The following is a 17,735-nucleotide window of genomic DNA, read 5'->3' on the forward strand; positions in this document are numbered from 1 at the left end:
TAGCAACAAAAGATTTTCCCAGAAAAGTGGAGGAAACAGCAACAATAAAGACATGCATCCATATCACAAAATATACTTATATCGTGTGTGAGGGTCCGTTAACACATATCATGAATTACAGCAGCATTTATTGTCAGCACATCAATGTGTTTTTTTTAATTCCACTATTGAAACGTTCACACAACTTTCATATCATTTTTTATATATTTGGCCTAATTAAAAATACATTAAGTTTACAAAATGTCAGTGTTAACCATATTTAGCCATTGCCAATTAACTCCTAATGTCTTAATAGATGACATTTTGGACATACTTGGGGGAAGTCAGTGTCCTGTGTCAGTGCTAATCCTTTTCCAGCTAACTGAACTGACTGAACACCAAAAAGGATTACAGCTTCTGCTCATCCAGACTAGGTATCTAGGTTTCCTTTTAGGATGATTAAATCAACAAGACAAAGGCTGTGTTTGGAATTTCATAGTAACACGCAACCTACCACATACTGCCTTCTGCATACTCAGTCTATATGTATTGCATACTGCCAACAAAATAAAAAATTAAGTACGCCATTACCAACAGACTTTTTCCACACTGAAGTGTGCTCAAGCAACATGACTGTATCACATGACCTCCTAAACAGTTGTTATTTAAATAAACTGACCACATATGGGTAATATAGTCACTTTCTCATATGAAAAAATGTGAAAACTTAATAAAGTGCCACATTAACAGCTTTTTGCCTGACTCAGAATCTGGCTGGCTGCTGTGCCCTATGAAAAGACGCAGTGCATTATGGGGCACTTCAGTCCGTCAAGTCCGCTTACATCTCCTACTCAGAAATTCCTGTTAATGTAGTTTACATGTGGGCATTTCTTATATACACAAATTCATATACTATGCCATGTGATTGAATGATTTTACGTCATGCTATGTATTTTTTACACAGCAATTTTCTTTCTTTTTTGTTTTTAAGGTAATGTTTTCGCCATTTTCAGGCTTTATTGATAGTGTCAGGCTGTTATGAAAGGGGAGAATCTGCAGAAAAGGACCCTGGGCCAGACTCTAACTCAGGCCGCTGCTATAATAACTCAACCTTCAACCAGTGAGCTACCAAGACGCCTGCGTGCTAACATTTGTTATTTAGCACTAAACAAAAAGTACAGCTGAGGTTGATGAGTTTTGTGGATACTTTATCATAAAACAAAGTATTGGACTAAGTGAATCTTTGATATGATGATGCATTTGTTGCAGTTCATCCTGAGGGGAACATGACAGTTTACCAAATATTGTGACAATCCTTCTAAAAGACATTTTGATCAAAAAGCCCAACTTGATTGTGGCTCTGGATGAAAGGTCAGCGGTCACCAAAGCCACGAGTCTCTATCCTCTGTGAAACGTGTGTCTGTAAAACAACATGTCATGACAATCTATCCAATAGTTGTTAAGTTATTTAAGTCTTGACAAAAGAAATTGTGATTGAGCAGTATAAAGTTTAAAGTGAGATCACAAACCCGGGGTTTGAAAATGAGGACATTCAGTAATGACGTGTACATGATTCAACAAAGTAAATTCAACTGTTAAATTCAGATCGCATGTTGTTGACATAAATCAAAAATTAGATAGTGTTATGCTTGAGAGAAGGATTATGGTTTGGCCTGTGACACATTTTGGTTCAGATTGTGGTTAAAATTGAGAAACTGAAGTTAGGATATGGTTTTGATAATTTTTAAGATAGAAGAGTTTCCTAAAAAGTGAAACTCTCACAGTAGAAAACTCCTTGGAATGAGGTGGGAATTTAAGCTCAGGTCACCAGAGTTTAAGGCCATATCCACCCATACGCCAGCCTGACCACAACACCCTCACTTTCCACCACGTTAGTTCGATGTGAAAACCGCTGGCTGTTTCCTTCACATAATCCCTATGTGGTGGGAAAAATACCTCTGTCACTTTTCATGAGCATGAATATATTTGCATTTTAGAACTTTTCATGAACATTTTGTGAGATTTTTGATGGATACTAGTGAAACTGCATGCATAAAGACATTTATTGATGAGCGATTTTGAGTATGGAAACTTTTTGACTTAAGGCTATGATTGTAAAATTAAACCGTCTTTCCCAACTTTTCTTTTCAGTCTCTCTCTCTGTTCCAAACACCACTGACAAAGTCCCTAATTAGAGCCAGATATAAGCTGCCAAATTCTTCTCAATGGTTAGCTGAGTGCTGATGTCAGAGAAGCAGCGGAGGTGAAAGTTGAAGCCAATGATTCAGTTTGCCTGTTGGACTATGAAAAGTTAATAGGATAATATGGCTTTAACTCTTCCTGCTTGTTTGTTTTTGACAGTCTGCTGTACTTTGTGTGGAGTTTAAAAAGTCATTGTAAATCTACACAGCTATTCATTCATTTAGATTCATTGTTTTTAACAGAAACTTAATAAAAATCCAATTAAGGTTTAGCCTTTTAGTGTTAAAAGACTTAAAGCCCAACTGGAATCAATCAACCTGAAACAATCCCATGTATCTTACTGGGTTTACATTGTGGACTCGCCAAGATAAAACATTTAGACTTTTACAACCTTCAGTTTCAATACTGAATTTTTACAGTGGCCATTTTATCAGCATCTTTAAATATGATTTAATGGTTTGTTTATAATTATATTTCACATCTAGAAAGGAAAGATGTTTAAAGCTTCTATGAGCCTGATGACTTAAATACTGCAACGTGTCATCTTACAACCGTTCGTAATACCTTACAAAAATGCACATACGGTTCCCATGATATCTAACACATAAGCGCCCCATGAATGGCCTTGTCACATTACATCCTTAATGAAAAGTTGAGTTACATGGATTAGGTTTAGGAAAAGATATATGGTTGGGTATTGTCATGTTACATACTTAACGTAAAGTTACATACCTAACGTAAAATTAGGTTAGTTTTAGGCAAGTTAAGTTATGTAGGTTGGGTTTAGGAAGAGAAACATTTGTAGGCATTGTCATGTTATGCACTTAATATGTACTTACTGTAAAGTTACATAAAGTTCACTTTGTTTCACACAGTCCCGAACGCCAGTCTGTGTCGTTTGGGGTTTGACGAATCCACCACCCCCACCTGCCTCCTTACACAGACATTGGATCTGTATACTACTTCCTTCTTTACTCTCTTCGGGGCACTGGTCACGTGATTGCAGCTTTTCCAATTTTGTAGGTTGTACATGAATTACTGGCGAATGATTACTTTTGTTTTACACATATTCTGGTGCATGTACTTTTTGTAGATATACGCACAGAGCATGAAAACAGCCTGAAAACGGCAAGATCAAGAAGAAACAGAAAAAAAGACAAAGAGAGTTTTTTATACAGTTTTAACTGATAAGCCCTCGTATAAACACAGTGTTATATGAAAGCTCATCAGAGTTCTATTAGTGTCTCCTTTTGGCCACACATGGTTTAGATTTTGCAGAGGTCAGGAGTCATCATACATCTTAATCAGCCAATAATAAGTATCAGCATGAACTCTCACCTCCATCATCTTTCGCCTGTTGCTCTAGACAGAGAGACTGAATCTCAAAAGTCTTTCTCATTGAATTATGTTCTATTGAAGTTACACATTTGCGCCATCGTCCTCAAGTCTGTTTTCTTTACCTTCCTAATCTAAAATGCATTTTATAACTATAATGCTCTCTCCATGAGTATTTTCCTGAGCGGATAAAAAGAAAAACAAAGCAACAGAAGATTTTATTTTCAGTTCTTTGCCAGATTTCTATGATAAGGTCAAAAATAGTGGCTTGCAGAAAATATATATATGGACAGGATGATGCACAAGTGACATGGAAAGGACAGAGCAAACATGACACCCTCAGGAGAGATAAGCCCGACAGACCCCCCAGACGTCTGTGTGTTCAGCAAATGTGATTAGGGGTCAATTAGGGGAGGAACATTTTGACACATGTCTTATATTTGGAGTGAGAAGAATAAGTTAGAAGCAGTGCAGAGGAAGGTGAAGATTGTATGGTTGATAGTCAATACATGGCTGATGTAAGAGAGGCCATAAAGTACTGATGTACATTTAAGTTTGTGGTTAATGTCAGCCTCAATTTTTAACTAAAATCTCTCCTCTTGGACTGTATCTGTTTTTTTGAGAGCCTGACTTGTGTTTAATACATTAAAGTTTTGCAGTCAACAATTTTCCACTCTCTTATTGTTTGGAGCAAAGTTATCTTAGCAATTATGATCCATTGCAGGACCAGGCTTTAATTCTGTTTGGGAATCAGTCCACAACATAGCACATTCTGGTGAGAAAGTACACTTACAAGACTGACATAACCTCACAGTTCTGCATGCGTACATAAACACAGTAATATGTCGAGGTTTCCTACGTCACCGGAGAGTTCTGTGAAACCGCTAGAGCGGAGCTGGAAGTCTTGTTTTGGTAAACACTCCTCTAGAAACCACCCCGATCAGAATGTGGCCTGGCGGCTGCTGCCAGAATTAATATGCGGTTAATGACATGGTTTGGCCAGCTGCCCTGCGCTATTGATCCAATGTGGATTCTTCCAGTCCACTTTATTACCCTAATGTAAAACATTCATCACTGATGATTTCTGCTGTCCAACTCCACTGAAAACTGTACAGTAAATGCAGTATTTTCTCTTTGGCAGCTGCAGCTTTCTCTCGCAGAAACTGCATATTTGAGATCATCAAATTTACATCAGATTTACATACTTTTGTCTTCTACACCCTTAAGTAGGTTAAAGGCCACTACTCACGTTATACAGTAAGATATGACATACAACATCAAGTAACACATTTTCTTTTTAGGTTTTTGTTTAGTGAAAAGGCAGTTTAAAACAAACATAATAAAAGGCAGTTCATGTCTCACATTATGCGCCTGGCTAAAGAGTATTTTGCTTTAGTGGATGTAAACTATACGTGACAACATCTGGAGGTGATCTATGCTGCATGATGTTAGCACTAACGCCTGACAGCCAGCGGGATGGAGAGAGGGTCCCTCAAAAGCAGCGCAGGCTGCTCTGAATGAAGCAATTAATCCAGCTGTAGAGATAATTTACAGGGTGAAAAGAGTTGTGATGTTGTCACAGGCTCATCCGTCCGTCTCCGTCTCTATGCCTGTCTCTCATTCCCTGTCTCTCTGTCCCTGGGATGGGCTCCAGGTGTGTTGTAACAGTGTGGTTGTTTCCAGGGCATATACTGCACAGGCGCCAGAGTGCTGTGGTTCTTCACGATGAGTTTTCATTAACAGTTGGTTTGGATGAGCCGTAGACACTTCCAGTGACACTCACTGAGTAACACAGTGTCAGTCTACTGTCATTAAAGTCCCCCAGAAATGAAAAATACATTTTCCTAGTTTTAACCCTGTGTCCCTGAGTAATAGATTATTTATCTCTTATTATATGCCAAATGTATAAATCAGTATCAGAATATTTTCACATTAAAATCCCTGTCTTTTCTCTTTTTAGGTAAAACAGTTTCAAATCTTTGAAGATTCAACCTGCCCACAGGGGGCCTTTACAAAATTTCATCCAATCAAAAAGACGTTGGGCAGCTAGTTAGCCCCACCAGTCATATTCCCGTATTGTGCTAAACTCTAAGCCCGCCCACTTTTTAGCAGTCCATTAAAATGTGATTGATTTAAATTCTGGTCACTGATTGACATGGACATGATTTGATCGTAGACTGCTCTCATTGGCAGAGACAAGCTGTAGCATTTGAGATGATTACTTCACTCATGACAGATTGCTAAGATACTAGAAGACCAAAAATATGGAAAAGAAGGCTCTCCAAACTCAGGCTAAATGATATGGTAATATTTTTGATGATTAAATCAAGCCTTTGATTGCTACCCCTCCATCAGGGCTAATGATGTGTTCCATTTATCTCAGACGTCGGAAGTCGGAGTTAGGAACGACATCACACCTGAGTTGACCACATTCCAGTACAAGTTAGAAATTCAAGGTGTTGTTAACAATCCCACTTCCAGGCAGATTCACCATCATTAGCAATACTAGTTAATAACAACCAACCGCTGTATTTTGCACTTGCAAACAACATGGCAACATTTTTCAAACACAGAAGTTGGACAGTACTGTGTGAGTCACTGTTCAAATGAGATGCAAACAAGACAGAAATGCTAATAAACATTATATTACTGCAGCTTTCACTGCTGTTAAAGCGCAGAGAAGCCATTTTGGATTTTAAGTTTGGAGTTGGTGAGATTCTTCCAACTTTCAAAGTCGGGACATCCAACTTTATGGGGCTTTCCAGGTGATATTTTGGACTGGGAACTGCAAAACACGCTATAAAATCATAGCTGCTAATGACATCAAATATAGCATGTGTGCTTTGTCAAGTAAGTACACATGGGAAATGTAGTTCACAACATATGCTTCACTAAGTGCACTGTCGTGTTTCAATGTCATTTTATGAAAACCGTAATGCCCAGCTGTTCCTTATATTCGTGACAAATTCTTAAAGATCCACGCCTTCAGTAGGAACAAATAGGTTTGGAGCAGAGAGGTAGGGCGGTAGTGAAGTTGGAACATCTTGAGAGGCAGCAGGAATTGTTGGTTTTAGTCTTTTCATGGGATTTTTTGAAAACAAAAATAAAGACTATCACCACCCTTCTCTGTTGTCTTTTTCTGCTCTTCATTTTTGGCACTTGTAGCCCATCTTTGTAACTGTAATAACGCACTCTCGTCAATAGTGAAAATTACCACATTTATCACAGAATATTTCAAAATAGAAATGCCAAGTCGTTCAAATCCACTCTTTTTTAATTTCCTTCCTTTTGGCCCCCATATCCCCACATTTTCCTACATTCACCTATTCAATCCCCTTGTTGCACCTGTTGTCACATTTTTGCACCACCTTTCCTGTCTCATCCCACCATGTGTTGCCTCGCCTTACCCTGCTTTAACATCCCTGTCCCATCCCATCCTGTCCTGTCACGCCTCGCCTTTCCCTGTCATCCCATCCCATCCTGTCCTGTCCAGTCCCTTCCATGCCATCTTATTCTTTCCCTCAGACTATTGCCTCTCCTCCCGGGTGTCTATCTGTCCTCTCCTCTCCCCTCATCCCTGCCTCTCTCAAACATTTCTCTCTCCACTTTCCTCTTTAATAAGTGCTGTCACTGTAATATTTACCTTGCAGTTGAAATATTGACAAACACCAAGTGAATCTGCCCAGAAAGCCCTTTTATAAACTGTACGAAGTAGCCAAAGAAAGCCAAGCTCCGTCTGGCTCAGATTGTTTGAATTAGAGCAATTGCGTCTTTTAGCCTCCCCTCTGCTCCCTCTGCGCGCGCACACGCACGCACGCATGCACACACACGCACGCACGCACGCACGCACACACACACACACACACACACACACACACACACACACGCACGCACGCACACACACACACACACACACACACACACACACACGCACACACACACATGCATACACACACTGACATGTGCAAAGGGTGAAGGAATTGTTACAATCCAGCTGCCTCCCATTCGAGGCTCGTCCACCACTGCCAAGGGATGATGATGCTGATGATGAAGTTGGACTGGACAACATGCCAGCATTGGTCCCATGATGACATCACAGACTGATGTCATGTAGCCGGGCGTGGCAATTGGACAGGCAGCTGAGAGGGGTTATGTGTTTGTGTGTGTGTGTGTGTGCGTGTGTATGTGCACATGTTAGGGCAGGGTGAAAGTATGCAGTATCCTCTGGGGCTCTCTGCAGTCAGTCAGAGTTTTGGATGCACACTCACTATTGCGTTTGTACTGGAGGAGGAGAAGATTGAGGAAGAGAATTAGAGAGGGAAGGTGGAAGAGCAGGAGGAAAAGAAGAGGAAAGAAGTAAAGCAGGAAGGAAAAGGGTAAAAATCAGTGATGTACAGTAAAGACGGAAAAGGTGACAAATAAAAGAGTCAACAGCCATGTTAGTGGCTCTGTGAAACTGTGCTTGGCTCAGTGCTGCTTTGAGCTAAATGCTTATTAAATGCTTATTCCCCCCCAGCCCCCAATAAAAACATGAAAGAAGCAGTTGACCTTAATTTCGCCAAAATTAAGACATAATTTGATGCAGAAAATAAACAATTTTTTGCCTATAAATTCACCAGAATGCAGGAAATTCAGTGTTTGGTGCTCAAAATTTACTAGGACTGCATTTCACATGTGCCCATAATGCACTACAATTTGTACGCAACCCATTTAATCATGTAATTTGTAGACATTATTTATTAGCTGTTGCCTCTTATCCTGGTATAGGGTCACAGGAGGCTGAAGCCTATCCCAGTTAACATTTGGTGCGAGGTTGGGTACACCCTGGAGAGGTCACCAGACTATCACAGTGCTAACGCACAGAGACAGACAACCATTCATGTTAACATTCACATCTATAGGGATTTTAGAGTAACCAATTAACCTAATATGTATGTCTCTGTCTAATTCATAGATAAGCCATCAGGAAGGCTGCATTCACATTACTGATGCACGAGCCAAGTGAACAAGTCAAACAGCTCAGGACTTTCCCCCAGGAGACTGCTATTTGGAACCATGTGAAACAAAATTACACCATTTTAAGGTATGCTGTCATTATGTCTCTTTTCCTAAACCTAACCAAAGTAACTTTACGTTAAGTGCATAACTGTACGTTAAGTATCTAATGTCATTCGTGGGGTGCTAATTTGTTGGATATCTTACGATTTTGTTTTTACCTCAATGATGAGTCTCTCTACAATGTCATCTGCCATGTTAAATGTGATGCCCTGTGAACTGGGACTGATTTTGATGGGCCCTCAGTATTTCTATTGTTCATCAGATTGCTCTGCAAGTGCTCAAAGTGATACCGCTTGCCACTGTTTTAATAATTGTGGTGTTGTTATCGTTCTTGGGGTAGATGGCCCCTAAGAATAGAAAGTAATAGAGCATGAAATAGAAATATACCACTAAAGACATCCCTCTGGAACAATCAGTAAAGTTGAGAGTAATTAAACTGCAAGTGAAAAGTCCATCCTGCTGTGAGGTATGCAGGTCACTGGAAACCTTTGAACAAGTTGAAGTCACTGATTCAGCTCAGAGGGAATCCAGAGCACCACATACCTGTGATAGCGTGTTTAATCTAATCTACTGGAGTCTCCCAATGGGGACACCAGAGGTACAGGCTTTCCTTAAAGCATGTTTTTTCTGCTCTTGAGAGGTAAACCTGGTGTCATTTGCTGGACTTTGGTTGGCCTCCTTGTGGCAGTAAATTGCACCACAAACCTCCCACGCAGTCCACAAGGAGATAAGAGCATATCAGCGATTGTGGTTGTTCATAATTTGGTGTTGTCACAACAGTGAAAGAGACACACAGTTACACCACACTGACAGCATAGGAAGTAAAAAAATAATTATCATAGGAATGAGTAGGCTCTGTGGAAAAAGTAACAGTAGACATCCAGGTAGGCAAACTTGTTTCCTCAAAATAGAGGAAAGGACAATGAGTCTTTATCAGATAGCAGGTCGGCGATGAGTCATGTGTGGGTGAAAGTAGGCCAGTCTGAGAATGAGAGACACAGGTATTCAGGTATGGGATGTAACCACGGAGTTCCTTCACAGACCAGGACCTCACCCATGAATTTATGGCAGAACATGTATGGGTACCTGTGTGTATGATCATTCGCAAACAGTATGAAGTTGGCACACTTGGAGGACTAGATCAATAAAGTCATTTCCAACTAATTTCTATAAATAGCAGAAATCAGATATGCACGCAGAAGATAAGAGGACATTGAGATACCGGTTAGTCCAGGAAACATTTATTTACCATTGGTCTGCTGGTTTCATCTGATAGACACAACTTTGCTTTGTTAGCCCTGTTTTCAATGGAAGTGGTGAAATGGTGCAAAACCATTGTTCCGACAGCCCAAATTCTGAACAACGATTCAGGCTCCCAGTGGTGTTTGAGCCTCTGATCTGTGTTATTTTCACTGGCTTACAGCATTTCTTTACAGTGCTAGTGCCACAAATTCTTCATGTTTTTACCAGCATTTTTAAGCCACTGATCCCGGGTGTGTTTATTGACCCTTTGTGGTGTTTCTCAGTGGCATTTGTTGCCACCAAACAAGGGATTTTAAGTCATCTTTTTTCTTTCCATTACCAAATGTTTTTTGTGCCCAAACCTAACCACACAAAAAGCATTGTTGACATATGTAACGCATCTGCGATTAACAGAAACCTACAATGTGAACAATTTCTTACTGCTGATTAGGTTGTCTAACTGCAGGGATTGTGTGCTTTGTGGAGAAACTGGACTTCCGAGCAATGGGCGTTTGTTTTTGGGATGGCAGGTTGTCAGACAAGTGGGATTTAGGTCCATTGGGACATTTTTTGGAGTAATGGCAGTAGGCAGTCCCTGCTGAGACTAGCTACCAATGGCAAAACTGAAACAATGCCATTTTATTAGTACTTGAAAAAAGCTGAAGTTTAAATACCAGAGAAATATTCTCTGGGCTGAGAGGAAGCCGAGGCTAACTTACTCACTGTGTGTTTGGTGGCTGGGAATTTCACCATTTTGACACTGGGAAAACTAGATCATTTTTTGATGTCCTTGACACATTTTTTTATTGAATTGAACTGATCTTCATTTCTTTCTTTGAGTAGACAAAAAGAAACATTTAAGATATTTTAATATAATAAAATAGAATAGAATGTCTTTATTGTCATTGTACATGAACAACGGAATTGGATGCATTCCCATCAAGTGCAAAACAGTAAAGTGCAAGCATCAGTAAACCTGAATAAATAAATGAATGAAATATCTTAATTTTTTGGTCCAACAAGTCACAAAATAATGTTGTGTTGGTGTTAATGTCTTAAAAAAGATTAAAGCAATGACCAAAAGGATAGAAAGTGAACCAATGGCGTTATAGTTTGATTATAGATATAAAGATGTGTGTGTTTGTGTGTTTGCACACATTTATAATGGGAATGTGGTGGCATTTTGTGGAAGGTATAAATATATATTTTATATCTTAATATCTACAGCTGCAGAGCTGAGAGTACCACGGCTGTGTGTTACATAATTTAGGGTTTGTTTTGCTGCTATGACGCAACTTCAAATATGGCCTCACAAACCCAAGAGGTTAGTTTATAGACATGTAATTTACTTTTATAAGCCCAGCTTTAGTAGTTGGGAGTCAAAGATGAAGCAAGAAAAATAACTGCCAATGTTTGCATGGCTCACTTGAGCAATGCTCCTCTGCAGGACGATAAAAGATTATATGAGAAAATATGGACACAGCTCTTTAATGTCTGTCTGTCTGTCTGTAGTTGGGTCAGGGTTAGAATTTATTCTTGAGATGAGAGGTACAGCATTGGCTAACACGGAAACTGATACGTTACGGTAAACATACAGATTTACTGATACGGTGCAGTTTGCAAGTATTTGGACAGCGATATGGCTTTCATTGTTTTGGCTCTACTCCAGTATTATGGATATGAATGGAAACAATGACTGTGAGGTTAAAGTGCAGAATTATAGTGTAAAGGGTCTTCATTGGTGCACATTATAGAAGTATTTATACACACCCAGTTGAGGGGTAATATTTTTGAAAAAGGCTATAATTTCAACACAGTCTATCTAATGTGGATGTAATCTCCTTTAAATTTGAAGCTAAAAGTCAGAACTTTAATGACCTAATTGCAGTCTTTTGGAGGTTTTGAACTGACATGTAATACAGTGCCCTCCACCACAATCAAAAAACAACATGACCGAGTTAATGCTGTTGTAGAGCGCTTGATTAGGGGGGATGCCAACCACAGGTAGGACTCTGATTGTTTAAGATTAAGGAAAACAAGAACTAATTTGGGTGAAACTGTTGACTGTGGGGGTGAGGGGGTTTTTGAAGTAGACGGTTTCTAGTAAACGGTTAAAGGAAAAACACGAGCTATGGATTTGAAGCATGCTTCAAGTATATGCTTGGAATATATCATTTCAAGGTTGTTGTTGGTATAAGCAAGGATATATTTATTTTGCAACAGTCGACTCATATCAAAATGAAATCACTCTTTTACAATCATGACATATAACCTGCTTTGAAAGTTTAATAGGAGAACAAGTACAGCATCTGTGATGCTAAAAGGAAAAAGTTTCACATTTATATGCTATCTTACCTACAGTTAAGACAATTGATACCACTCTCATGCTTATGCACTAAATATGAGGCTACCGCCAGCAGCTGGCTAACAAAGCTTAGCACAAAGACTTAAAACAGGGATCAGCTATCATGGCTGTGTCCAGTTAAAGGCAACAAAATCTATGTATTCCAGATAGAGCTTGGCTAGTTTTGTCCACTTTTTTCATGTCTTAAGCTAAGCTAACAATCACCTGGCAATCACCTGGCTGTAGCTATCTCACACTTCCTAAGTGCAGACATGAGAAAGGTATTGATCTTTGCATCAAGTATCAACAACATAGCAAATAAGTGTATTTCCCAAAATGTTGAACTTTTCTCTTGAAGGTACACTATTCAGGATTGTTGGTTACTGTTTGTGAACATTCTCGCCAGCAAAAGTAAAAGTAAAATCCAACCCCCAAATGCCTTGTTTGGCTTTTCACCTTGATATATTTGCGTTTTATTGGCATTGTGTCTCTTGGATGCCTGCTACTTATGATGTGGCACCTGGTCACTACCGTTTTATAAAGCCCAAACCTTACCTGAGTGCTGTGGGGGTACACGCCCATAAACGTCCCAAATGCAGAAAAAAAAACAAAAAAACACATAGGCAGAGGGCAACCTCTGCAGAAAAACACCCGCCAAACACTTCCAGTGAGTCATTAAGTAATGATAGAGAGGAATTACTTCTGTATGAGTCTATATGATTTTTTTTTAACTTGGGAAAATCCTATGTGATATATCTTTAAGGAGATTTTAATATACTACCCACACACACGCTGCAGGGCTGGGAGATGACTGTTACACTGAAAGGCGAGGCCCACAGGTAGTGAGGTCTGCAGTGGTTGATCCCCGGCCAGCAGGGTGTGGGTTGACTTCCTCTGCCAGCACGGTGTCAAACCTCTGGCACAGGGCTCCACGTCCTCTGGTGGGTGGAGAGAGTCTGTGTTGTCTGGCGATGAAGTGCCCTGTCATTGCAGATGAATGAAGGAGGGGATAAGAGACCTAGAGTGGACATGAGCAGTGTTTGAGGTGCGTTTGTAAGCATCAATGGGTGTACGCAGAGAGACAGATGTCCAGCATGTATGAAGGGACTTGTGTACATGGGTGTGGGTTTATTCCTTGATCTCGGCTCGAGCTTTCTTGTGTGTATCCCCCCAGCTGACAGGCGCTTCCTGGTGTAGTAATTGTCTTTTTATAGCCATATTGATGTGCCCTTTGGCCCAGGGCAGACAAACAGACACGTACTTTAAGCTCACCTGCTAGTTGGTGAAGAATAAGCTCACTAAATGACACCAAATGAAAGTGAAAGAGAACAGGGCTTTGAGGTGAATTTAGGAATTTCTAAACATTCTAGGGCCCTGAGGCCAATCAGTGAAATAAGTCTGCCTGAAGTGGCAGCAGCCGCTCAAGACGTTACATAACTTTGCTTGATTTTGTTTCTCTTGAACCGCGCTTATCTCAATCGTGGCCCCTGTAGAAGGAGCCCAGCATTGTTACTGAACAGAATAGTAACAAGATTAGACCTGGTGCGGCTTTGTGTGTGTAATAACTCCACCTCTGTGGCATTCATGACACAGGCCTGGGTCTCAGTTAAGAGGGCGAAAGGATAAAATAAAGCAACGGCAGCGCTCTTATCCGACGCTCCCCTCCCTTCTCCTTTCCTTCCTGCGAAATCAGATCTGAGCTCTGGCCTGTCTCTCCACCCGGCCCCCCGAGAGGGAGGCTGTCTGTCCTCAGCGCTTCCTCCCCGGCCTCTCCAACACGGGTGGCGCTGGGGCTGTTGTGTAACTACAGGTTGGAGGCATGATGTTATGAGGTCATCGCCCTGTGACCGACATTATGCCTGCCTACTTCTCTCCAGCCGGGCTCAAGCTCCAGCCTGTTCCTCCCTTCCTGAGTGCATCCTGTGATGTAGTGAAAGTAGGTCTGAGTCTGGGGTTAAGTCATGCTTGGGCTACAGCGGGCACCATACAGGGGTGGAAACAACTCCACTGAGGCTGTTAATATGACATCACTCAACATGATAAATATATCTTAGAGTTGGCTTTCTGACACCGTCTGAAGGAAGATGAAAAATAATGAGAGTTACAAAGTAAGCATTTATTGCAGAGCTATCGTTTTGGGTTGCATTAGATACACAAAATGTAAGTGTACTGTTAGCTGGGCATTTTTTAGTCACTTAGTTTGTCACCTTAAGTGTCAACATGCTGGGATGTAAGGCCAAACTGCCACTTGGCTGCCTTTTGATTTGTGTGTCTTTGCGAAACCAATAATCCAACCAAGAGTGGCTGTGGCTGACTCACATTTCCTCCTGTGCCACCAGAAGGTTGACGTTTTTTGGTTATTGATGAATATCGACAAATATTTGGTGGATTGTGATTAAATTGGGGCAGATTCCATGTTGCTTTGAAGATGGGTTCTCATTACTCTGGTGGCCTCCTGCAATCACGCATTATCTTAGTTTCTTTAAATGAATCACGATTGCGTTTGGTGATATTAAGTCTAGGATACAGTGACAGTGCTCTTGCAAAATAGTGTCGGAGGTGAACTTATTTTGTTGGAACGTTGAAACATGGGGAGGTGAGCACTGTCATTAAAATGGCTCCATAAAAAGAAAATGTGAGTAAAAACATAAACAGTCGTATGTTACTGTGTGATTCAACTTTTACTGATAAAAAAGAAAAACATAATTTGAGAATTGGTGCCCTAGAGGTGAAGTATGACTGACTTTAGCTCTGGAGGAGCTCAGTGAATCTGATAAAACCCCAGACCATATGCTGGCTGCATGTGGCTCTTGCAGAACATTATTATGATGATATCAGAGAGGCTCATGTAGAGTGGAACGGATCGGTACATTTGTGAAGTCGACATCACTGGAGCATGCTGCTGCAAGAGTTAAAAGATGTGGTGAATCAATTCCAACTGGTGGTGTCACAAATGGATCAACATCGGGCATAAGATCCTGGGCTTTTCCGAGGTGTGTTCACAAGTTGTTGTGTTTGTTGTAGATCTTTACAGCAATTCACAGAAACAGAAAAAGGGATTAAAAACAGTAACATGCAGTGTTAGTGGAAGGAAGGGCAGGCTTATAGCCACAGTCTACATCCAGTGAGTCAGACCAGTTTATCGCAAATACCTGCAAAACTAAGGACATTCCCATCAGCCTCAGCTGCACTGTATAGCAAAAGTTATCATACTAACACACAGGTGATGGTAAACATTACACCCGCTACATACTGGCATGTTGACATTCCTATTGTGAGCATGTTAGCATGCCGACATTCGCATTTACCTCAAAGTCCACCCTGCCTAAGTAAAACCTCCTAAGTAGGCTTTGTATGTGCGGCTAAGTGCAACATCAGAAAAGCCTTTGATTGAGAGCCTGCTGAAAGTGTGCAGCATCGTCCACGTTTGTACGATTACTTCAAAAACACACAAAATATTGAGTGGAGAGAGACCAGTGGGGCCGTGTGATGTAGCCAGGAGGAGACTATGACGTCGGGCTTATTGCCCCACCTTAAAGTTGAACACTTTTGCCTTCAGACGTGGATTTAGGTCTTACCTCTACAAGTCTAGATGAGCAAATATTACATTGTGACGCCTTCCCAAAACTCACCCTTTATCACAGCTTCTGTGCTGTTGGATTGGCGCCTGCATCTCTGACCATATAAAACTGTTTTTGGGCTTATCAATCAAAGCATCAGTGAACTCAAACAGGAAATGTTTTTTAAATTACCACGCTGGCCTTGTACCGTAACGTTGTGCTAGCCAATTAGCTGCCAATAATTACGTGCTTGTGTGTATTTTAGAAATGGACCCTGGCTCTGAGCTCAGTTATTAGTCTTGTTTAGACAGTGAGGGGGGACAAAGTCACAAAAGGCCTCTTTGAGAAGCTCCTCAGGTGCATGTTGTCATTGTGGTCTGTGGCCTTATCTGATAAACTGCGAGATGAAGCTAGTATTCTGTGGTCCACTTTAACATTTCTTATCGCAAAAACGACAACACTTTGTGCTGTAGATGGCCACGACATGGAGCGGAGACCAAGTGGCTGCACAGAAACTGTGATAAGCATCAAATTGCTCCGACAAAAACTGTCTCTGTTTCTCACATTTTGTGGCTTTGGCCAAGGTCCCCTGGAAAAAAAGGTGCCTTTTGAAATGGAGATGAATAAGACACATTATGGCAGTACAGAGAAAAAAAAAAACTTTCGCAGCATTTAGGTGAGGAATGACAAGTGGTCAAGCCATTTAACATCTATCTTAATATACAAGTTTAACATGTGCGTGGGGAGTTTTAATAAGTTTCGCTTGGCTCCTTTCCTTTGCCATATTTCATGCTCAATAATGAAAGTTTTTATAGAGATCCTAAAAATGAAGTACCACAGAAAAAGAATCCAGTAATGTGTGAGCAAATCACTTTAATGCCTTAACAGAAATGAGAGAAGCCCCACAGACTCTCCAGTGTGGTTGGATAATGTTGGGACATACAATATGAGTCTGAGCCTGAATCTATGCAACGATTCAAGATATACAGTACTGTCTTAGGCCACTGTCTTAGTACAGTCTTAGGCCAAGTGAAACGTTGTTATTTTAGCAAGGTTATGATGATTATACATACAGTATTTAATTCTCAGTAGTCTCTTTACTAAAATACAACCAGAACATACTGGAAATATGTATACAGTATTAAAAACGCAAATATGTCAAAATAAATCAACTTCAAAAGGCTAAAGTTAGAAGTATTAAGTGTGACAGACAATGGGATTTAAAATACTAATCTTCAGGTATACAAGACAATTATTTAAGAAAACTTCAAGATGGTGCCCAAGAGAGTTTGAGGTGCTATGTGTAAAGGGAGGTCACACTAAAAATTGCCTTCAGCTTGAATAAGTGTATTAGCTCTCACTTTTTTTGGTATTTTAATGCACTGTGCATGTTCTCTTTATTCTTTGTATTTTAAAGAGGCTGAGGAATAGATAAATATATATAATAATTGCAACTTGGCTAAAACAACAGATCTATGGTGGCCTAAGATTTTTGCACAGCACTGTGTATTGCATCTTTACCGTATCATTAGTTTTTGATATTTTCCTCACTCACTGAAGATGCTCCATCAGCATTCTCCCACTGTTCACTGCTGCTATTTTTCGGTCCCGTCACTGTTACTGAGCCACTGTGTGTACAGTTTAAGATAAAAGGCTGCTCCTATCTGTGGGCAGAGGGTGTGTACACCAGATCAGCACGCACATTATCGTCAAGTGAATATTTACTCTCTGGCCCGGTGCCATGACTGCTCTCTCACGATGGCATCTGACGTGGTTTCAGTGCCTCCGTGCTCACTTGAATATGCCCCGACACTTTGATCTGTTGAAATTTCCTGTTGAGTTTTTCCTCCGTTCTCAGAACAGAAAGGTTGTATATTGTCATATGGACAAGCTGATACAGTGACAGCATTGATACTTAGTGGAGCCAAGTGTAATAGTTTTGCTGGCAGTGTCCACTGTGACATTATAATTTAGGTAACACCCTCATTATGGCTTAATGGGGCTGTAAGAGTGAC

The sequence above is a fragment of the Plectropomus leopardus genome, chromosome 20 (genome assembly GCF_026936395.1).
Source record: "Plectropomus leopardus strain MGB_pleo_1.0 chromosome 20, ASM2693639v1, whole genome shotgun sequence".
NCBI classification, from domain to species: domain Eukaryota; kingdom Metazoa; phylum Chordata; class Actinopteri; order Perciformes; family Serranidae; genus Plectropomus; species Plectropomus leopardus.